This window comes from Nothoprocta perdicaria, unplaced genomic scaffold (assembly GCF_003342845.1).
Source record: "Nothoprocta perdicaria isolate Ctin4 unplaced genomic scaffold, notPer1 scaffold_176, whole genome shotgun sequence".
Taxonomy (NCBI): Eukaryota; Metazoa; Chordata; class Aves; order Tinamiformes; family Tinamidae; genus Nothoprocta; species Nothoprocta perdicaria.
Window position 1 is genome coordinate 1,099,870 of NW_020454938.1, and position 8,273 is coordinate 1,108,142.

Below are 8,273 nucleotides of genomic sequence, written 5' to 3' on the forward strand. Positions count from 1 at the left end.
CTCCCTCCTGTTTTTTGCTCTGTAATACACAAGTTTTGAGCATTTTGTTTTCTCTATACAGGGTCTTAAGTTTATTCTGAGGTCTTGCAAGGAGTCACTTTGTGGCTTGTAGCAGGTAGGAGATATGGCACAGATGTTCTGGGGAATTGTCTGAGCTGAACATCTGCTAAGCGGTTGGCAGGGATGTGAGGAACGGGATCTGGTGAGCTGGATGGCCGCTTTGAGGTCTGTGTTCCTGTGTTTTGTTAATCGCTGCTTTTCCATTCGGAGACCTTTTCTGTTCCAGGCCAGCATGACCAATGCATACATATTCATCACATCTGTATTTTACCAAAACCATATTTCTTAGGGTAAAAAAAAAGATGACACCTATCCAAATTCTGACAGCAAGAAAGTGCTTGGCTCAGAAGGAACCGCTGTGGCTTCCAACCCTCACTGAAACAATGAGCCCTCAAACAGAGACTTTGCATTAAACGAGAAAGCACAGCGTTGTCTCTGCATGYACCCTTTGAAGGAAGGAGGAACAAAGCATGAGTCACTGTGACGTAMACAAGCGAAATTATACATGATAAGCTAAAAATAAAATGCTTTCAAATATAGTTGTGTTCTTCTTTCTGACTCAGGAGCACATGGCTCCAGGGGAGGCAATACCTCCTGAACACGAGCTGGGGAAGGTTACAGCCACGTGCAACACTGGAGCAGGCAGCTCCCTAACTATCTGATAGCTGCAGGAACCTGAGACCTCTAGATGAAGCCAGCTACTCCTCTGGGATGGGACAACCTTTGTAGAGCACCATCATTCTTCAGCCCCTCATAGGTCAGACTTTCGCCCTTCAGAAGAGATGTTTCCCATGCCAAGTCTCCCTTAAAAAGAGACATAGCATCTTGTGAGACTCTCCTGCACGGACTGGAGTGAAAAGTTCAGCATTAAATACCACCAGTGATAAAGTCTTTTTCACTTATAGGTGCTCTGAGGAGCTAATAAGAATACACGAGCAAGCCGTCAATTTGGTGAAACTCCTCCTAAGCTTTTTAGTACATTGATATTTTGCAATATAAATTGCTTCATCCTGAGAGATGGCCCTGCTGTGTAACAATATGAGCGCATAAATCCTAAGGTCCTTGCTCAGTTTTTATTKTTTTTGCATAATGTTTATCCCCTTTGCTGAGACAGAGCAAGTTAAAGGCTGGAGAGTGAACTCAGTGCCCGTCCTTTGCAACTTGAAAGAACCTTTGATTCTGCTTCCTAGCGTGCAGCAGCTCCCTCTGAATGTTACCCAAAAAAAGGAAAAGGACAATAGGAAAGGTGGGTTTATTTTACAGTGATCTGAAAGCTTCAATGTCTTTCTGTCCCCTTCTTTTTCATATAAAACTGTAATTCTAGCATTGTGCATGTGTGCAAAATATTTCAATCACAGACTAGACTCCCATCTCCAAGACTCTGGCAAATGACTGGAATTCTATCCAGACTCCAAATGTAAGTCAGAATAATATCCAAAAACATGGGACTACAAATGGGCTGAAGATGGACATAACCTTGCTGCCAGCCACATAGCCTACTCCTGGAAAAGAGATGCCCTCTTCTTCCTCTATTGAGGCCTTTAAAATAAGTTGAACCAAAAAAAAGGAAACACAACTGCACACAGCACAGATCTAAACACAACTAAACAGGAATGCTGATCAAACTCCTCCRTTAGAGGAAAGATGGGAAGCATGGGGAGGGAAAATAGCAATCCATACTGTTTCCCCAGTTTGAATTAGATCGCAATCTAAATCTCATCCCAGTTCTTGAATATACTTCCCTGTCAAGGTCAAGGGATCTTCGCATGTCTCTGAAGACACAACACAAATTCTAGGTAAATTATTGCCATGTTTATTGCCATGGCTGAATATATCTGCAGAAAAAACAGGAAGAGGAGAAGGAACATTCATGCTCTGTCACAGCCTGGGACAAAAGGTATGATGAGCAGTGTAACGGGAAGGAAGGTTCCCGGCCCCTCATCAGCCCCTGTATTAGCTCTTGCTTTCAAAATTCCTAACTTCTGACTTTTCTAGTAAATATGAGGAAAAACACAGGTGCTTTTAAAATGCTTGAGAATGCACTAGGCTGACCCATGTTGAAAACTTGACAGACATTGCTCTGAACAACTGGTGATTCTTGGAGGAAGCAAAAGCTGGACGGCATTTTGCATCTTTGACCAGCTTGAGAAGCCATGAAATATGATTTCTGCTGAAATTACTTTGCCCAGAGTGAGGAACAAGACTGCGAGTGTTTGGATATATGCTATTATAAAATCATTTCCCAGCACAAAATGATGCATCTTCAGCTGGCAATGGCTAAGAGTCAACAGGGTAAAGAAAAACCCTTTGCTGTCTACTGGACTCTGAAGAAAAAAGAACAATCAAAAGTTTTGTCTTCCAGAACAATCTCTGGCTGCCATGCTGACCATGGCAGGTCAATGTCAGAGAAGGCAAGATGACAATTGCAAAAGCTTTTTTTTTTTTAATTTTCTTTTTATTTTTCACTGGTGCTTCCCTAGCTGTCGTTATCAACCAGGCAAAAGAATGTTAATTTTACTGATCCACCAACGTTTGGCTATTCCACTGAATTATAGCAAATAGACTCTTACAGTGCAACCTCCTTTGAAAAATAAAGGAGGTGGAAACATTCAGCTTAATGACTGCTTAACTATTTGTCTTGTCCTTGGAGAGGATCAAGACCCAAGATCACTAGACATTTTCTGGAAGGCAAAGCAATAAAATTAAGTGGTTGGAAAAATGGATTCCCAGAACAGGAGGCAACACCAGGCAAATCTGGATCTATATCCAAGTATAGGAGGCAAGAGCATCAACAGTAGGGTTGCCCATATGTAGCGCTCACTCCTCTCACTGTTGCCTAGGTATATGAGCAGCACTGAAAAGGTCATAAATGAGCACTGAATATTCATATTAAGTGACTCACCAACCTCTGCAGGTATTTTTCACAAGACACAGGAGACCAGGACACCTCTAACGCTGTGAGACAGCCCTCAGTGAAGAACACAGCTTTGCCTTGATTCTGAAGACTAAGCACTGCTAATCTCCACAGGCTGGGAAGGGGATGGCTCTCAGATCTTTAGAAGGAATGAGGAAACAACAGTGGTGTCTGACTCGTCTTTTTTTACTAATGAGCTATTAGAACTTGTTTTTTTGCCATACTCTTTGCCCTCATTATAGCTGTGTTCTCATAAGCTCAGCTTTCTGCCTCTTGTAATGAGAAGAAATCTGGACTGATGCACAGTTTTAATGAGATACAATGTAGATGTAAAGCAAGAAGACTCACATCTGAAACAAGACCTCAAAGTGGAGTAACAGAAAGAGGCAGTCGACGTACCTCAACAGAGAGATCCAGGTAGGGAAGAGACCATGTTCGAGTCACAATCAGAACAAATAAAACTCGTCCCCCCCAAATTAAATGTATATTCAAGAGGTTGAATCTAGAAGGATGTAATTCACAAAGGGAAAAGCAGGGAAGTCAAAAGAGATCCAGGAACTCATAACATCTAAGACTTGACTGGCGAGAGAGAGCAGTTGTCGATTACACTGATGAGGAATGAAACATGGAGCAGAACATTCCTTTTGTTCTTGTCTCATATCTTTTCATGAAAATTAAAAGGGCAGTTTTCACAGCTGGTGAAGGACTTTTTTCTTTTTTTTTCCTTCCCTTCACTCTGCCATCTGATGCAGTCTCCACTTTGAAAACAGCAAATTTATGCCTGAAGCTGAACGGGTAAAAATTGGACTCTGTTGCCTGCGGGTATTTTGCCATGAAGAGCAGCAGGATCTGATGAGAGATTTCATCCAGATCAAATCAGAGAATATTCAACAATGTCTTCGTTTTTGCAGGAGAACTCTTTTTTAACAGCGACAGGGGGCCAGGAAGAAGAGCTCAGCTGGGTGCATTCCAGGATCCTCAAGGCGGTCTGAGCTAAGAGGGGGAGAGGAAGGGGTAAAATATTTTGTCATAAATTAAATTTTTGTCATAAATTAAATTAAAATTGTCATATTTTTTGCCTATGTTCTCTGAATCCAGTATGACAAAATGAAAAAAAGAGAGATATTTCCAGTCTGAACCCAGGGGGTAAGATTTCCTCACCAGGCAAATACAATATGTCTCACGATGCTGAGAAGCAGGATGAAAACCTGTGTGGGTCCCCTGCTTCTTGACAAACCTGTCTCATAATGCTCTGCCTCTGCACAGAACGGTCTCCTTTTCTTCTTTAGCCCTGTGTTCCTGATAGGAAGATCAGTTTTTGAAACATTCATCAGGAGTTACCTTGGAATACATCCTGTCAAGCACCAGGATAGGTCATGGATCTATGCCTTTCAAATAGGGAAAAATTCCCATTTTTTTCAAAACTGGGCTTTGTTTCTGATCCTGGATTTATATCAGAGCGGGTCCATGGCTTTCTCCTGGTGCTTCGTACCTGTTCAGGCTCATGCCCTCTGCTTTAAGGCATACAGGAGCATATTCACATGGGAAGCACCACACTGCCCACGTTCCATGTTCCAGAGATAACTCTTGCAGTCGCAAAGGCTAGAGATTTACTGACGTTATCTGCAACAAAATTTTTAAGACTGCACACACTGATATGGCTGGCTCAGCAGCCCAGTGCTGACTGGCTCATTCAGACTCTGGTTGTGGCCCTACAGAGTTTAGTCCCCCTGTGTGTCCCTGCTCATGTTTCCATCCCAGGATGACCATGGACTTCTGAACAACCCTGGGGGCAGGGTGGGGAGATACTSCCAGACTCCCAACAGCTCCACCATATCCCTGACTCTGCTAAATTGTGGCCAGCTTTCTGCAGCTTCTCATGAGGTTTGTGGAAGCATGAGCACTAGAAGCAGGTTGCTTTGCACAGGACTTGGCCAGCTGCAGCTATCAGTCCTGAAGCCTGTCAGGGTGCATTTCCCAGCCTCTGCATTTTCCAGGACTCACCCCTCACTAGGAATTGCTCTGCTGCTACAGTGTCATTCATTCTACAGTAGGACAGCCAAGATGATGGTTTCACATTAGGAAGAGGCATCCACTCCCTTTGCATTCAGCATTTGGGAAATCTAGGATCGCTTTTTTTTTATATCATTTATGCTATGGTTTCAAAATGGAACTGTTCTAAAGGGTTTTGTGTTTGCAAATGGTGGCTCAGGATGTAAAGCTATGCTCTGCTTTCCTGTATTCCACCTGGAATGACTTAGAAGAAGCTTCGACTGTGAAAAGGCTGCTTTTGGCTGAATTTCTTTCTATTAGAAGTCAGCAGGGCTGCCTCCSGCAGAAAGGAAAAGGAGCTCACACATTGGGGTGACACATACATGCCACCGAGCGTGGGTGAACAGGGGGTGAGTGCTTGCATTTGTGAAATGCATGAAGTACGGGCCAGGCACCGGAGCCACACGATCCAGGGACACCACGTGTGTATATGAGCTCTATGTGTCTGCAGGCATGTGAGTGCCTGTACATTTTTGTGTGCAACTTAGACTTGYCTGTGGGTGTGCCTATGTCTGTGCACCTAAATAGAATGGCAGGGAGGGATTAGGAAGGGTCTTTTGGAATCCATCCCTCATGTCTAAGAAAGGATCACTTTGCTCCCTATCGAATAGCTATGCATGTTCAGTGTGTGCCTGAAGGCCAAGGCTCTGTTTGCACACAGCTGAGGAACACAAGTGCTAGAAGGCCTTTAATGCCTGCATGTGGCACAGAAGGGAGAAGGAAAGCACAGACAAAATCCCTATTAAACACWACATCGCCTATGTCACATAAACCTAGAATATGCCACATTTTAGCAGTGTCCTGATCCCCTTTGAGCCCTGCTGGGACRGCATTTGTCAGCTCTTGCAGCTCAGTCTGGGTGCCGGCGCCCATTYGGTTCTGGAGTGCTTCCACTCCTGGCAAGAAGCTGTTAAAAATAACGGGGTGGTAGGGAGGGGGAATGTATCGCCTAATTGATTAGCTCCGTGAATCACAGAGATGCCAGCCTGTCAAAGAGTAAATCACTGAAGCTGTCTTTGATGTCTCCTTTGGTCAAGGACACACCAGCCTGCTGCAAATGTTTTTCCTTTAATGTGCTTTCTCTCCTTCTCTCTCTTTTAGGCTTTTGTACGCGCACATGGGGATTTTTTTCCAAGGGATGCCTGCAGCTGCCATACCTTGTATTTAGATTCATTCTGCAGTTACCGGCTAAGAAGGATTAAGAAGGACAGACCCGCAGAGGAGACATTGCTAAGGAGTGGAAGGAGCAAGGAGAAGCATAAGGGACTTTGAAGAGGACTCTTTCCTTCCCACCATGGTACTGTCACCCAGTCTGACAAACACCTCCCATTGCAAATCCTCCTCCTGAAATTAGGGGGACATCCAGCTGATCCCCAGCTTTGTGCTAACACCAAGATGTTGCTGTGAGAGATGGGAAATGCAGATGGAGCAGGGTAGAAAGACCTGTTCTTTTCCATTACCCAAAAGGCTGGTGAATATTTCTTCCCATTTCTAGCATGGTGGGAGATACACAAGGAAGGAGTCATATGGTGCTGAAAGACTATAATAAAAAGCTAAGTGATTATGCAGCTCTGGGATGGCATTTCAGCATTCCCACCAGACGCTCTTAAGCCAGAAACCATATGCAGAAAAGAAGTGTTGCTCAGATAAAACACAACAAGTTATCCAAACTCCTCTGACTTCCAAGTCCGAGCGAGCTCCAAGGCTTCGGAAACTGCTAGGAGGCACATCCGATCCTGCTGACAGCGCACACCGCTCCTCCTATCTGAAGCTCTAAGCCCCCTCCCCAGGAAGGAATTGCTTTTTCCTTGGTTTCTTGCCAGTGCCACCTGTCCGGCCGTGGCAAGGTAATGCAGCACGGCGACAGCGAGCGTTTGCTCAGGCAGGGAGCGGGATCGGGGCCAGGCGGGGAGCCGGGCTGCTCGTCGCTGCTGCTCGCTTGGCGGGGCTGGCCGCGCGGTGCCGGGAAAGGCTTCAGCATCACAGGGCTCCTGCCAAGTTTTTCTGCATGACAACCTCCTCCTCCGAGCAGTCTGGGGCTTGTCTGAGCTCCTTCCCGCACTTCCAGGGAGCAGCCCTGTAAAGGAAAGGAGTTGTGACATTTCCAGGCTGCCCTGTTCGGAAGTCCCTGCAAACGCAAGCTGCTCCCTGTCCAGGCGCATCGAGGCTACGTGTTAATAGCAGACAGGTACTGCCAGCCAGGCAGGGAGCGGGCTCTGGGGCCAGCTGCCTTCCTCAGATGGCGTCTGTCCTTAAAAGGGCTCACAGGAGCCTCACAAGCAGTGGATGGTGCTCCCAGAATATGCCTTGTAGTGATGTCCTTTCAGTCCATCTCTCTGAAAAGCCAACCCACGGATTGCTACTGCTCAGGAAGCTTAAAAGGGGCACAAAAATGTCATAAAAAAGTAAGAGAAACGGCTCAAGGGTTGAAACATCAATAGAGGTGGTAGTGAAGAACAGTGGGACAAGCTGGAATGCTGGAGGGATGCTTAAGCATAATGCTGCAAACCAGATCTATGTGTCTTGGGGGAGGTCACTGCCTTCCAGGAGAGCTCAAGTACCAGTCTTTGGAAGCCTCACGCAGAAACACATGGTCCTAAGGATTCCCCATTTCACTCCCCATCTCCATTTTGCACTCCATCAGGTTTAGATCCACTTCCCATGCCACACTCATCCCACATTGTTCTAAATTCCTCCTCAAAATGACAGTCAGGATCTAATGAAACGCTTCATACAGCAATCTTGTTATCATTATCAACGAAACGTGCAATTTTCTCCTCCTCTCCTCTCCCAGAATGTATAGGATCTTAGTTTATTAGATTCTATTTCTATAAAATATGCCATAGTATGAGGTACTACAAAAATACAAAGAAAGCTGATGAGGCATCATATTGTCACCCCTGAATTCCCATTGACTTCCCAGATATGCAAGATATTAAGCCATCATTAAGAACAGGTATGCTTAATCCCTCTTAAAATCACCTGCAGAATTTTTTAAAGCATAATACTGCTGAACTTAACTGATTTTTAGCTTCTTTTGATTTCCTTGTGTACCTTTAGTTAAGCACTTCTGAAAGGGCGCTAATGGCTAGACTCATCTACTGGATAAGAACTGATTATTAGAAATGTAGAGATGATGGTTTAACATTACAGTGCATGTGCAAGTTCTTTATCTTGGGCTCGAGATCTTAAAGATCCCCTCAAAGGTAATCAATGGCACTTTAGTACCCTTTGAAGCCTTTATTCG